Source organism: Octopus bimaculoides, chromosome 6 (assembly GCF_001194135.2).
Source record: "Octopus bimaculoides isolate UCB-OBI-ISO-001 chromosome 6, ASM119413v2, whole genome shotgun sequence".
Lineage (NCBI taxonomy): Eukaryota > Metazoa > Mollusca > Cephalopoda > Octopoda > Octopodidae > Octopus > Octopus bimaculoides.
The window spans coordinates 9,080,134-9,080,835 of record NC_068986.1 but is presented as its reverse complement, the minus strand read 5'-3'; the positions used below and the strand labels follow the sequence as shown (position 1 = coordinate 9,080,835).

The 702-nt window shown below is 40.5% G+C and overlaps 1 protein-coding gene across 2 annotated transcripts in view; it reads left to right on the top strand.

Annotated features, from left to right (window-relative positions):
* The window catches only part of LOC106873540 (spermatid perinuclear RNA-binding protein), a 39,703-nt gene that overhangs the window by 37,298 nt on the left and 1,703 nt on the right, over positions 1-702 (top strand). The window lies entirely within an intron of this gene.

Genomic DNA, 702 nt, shown 5'->3' with positions numbered 1-702 from the left:
GGATCTGCCTCAGACAATGTCGGATTTCTCCTGTGATGTGATCAGTCTGGTGCACTTTTGATCAGGTGTCAGAAGATGTGGCACCCACCAAGCAGAAACCTTTGTCATGCAAAGTTCATTGTGCAGAATATTCTCAACTCTGTCAAGGGATATGCTAATAGCATTGGCTATTTGGTTTCTAGTCAATCACCTGTCATCCATCACCATGTGGTGAACACGATCAAGGTTTTCCTCAGTGGTGGCAGTTGCAGGATGTCCAGACATTGGGTCATCTTCAAAACACTCCCTTCATCTCCTAAATTCAGCTCCCCACTTTTGGATTGTTGATAAAGCTGGAGCATCATCCTCTAATGTAGCAACCATGTCAGCATGAATGCTATTGGGGGCCAAACCCTTTTTCTGCAGGTACTTCATAGCATCATGATGCCAAATTTTGTCCATTTTCATGAGAAGTCACTACCAGTTACATTTGAAGTCTTTTTTGAACAGTCAGATGTCAGTTTATCTGGAAAGAAACAATGCAGTAATTAATAAGAAGGGTTGAAATTAATGTATGCAAGATTTCACAGCACTTCTTAGTCACTCCTTCATAGTCAGCCTATGAACTTTTCAGCCCACCCTTATACACTGCAATATTTTGTTCAAAATATGGATTTGAAAGTTATCGTTAACCTAAAAAAACGCAAAGGAACCTAGATTTCT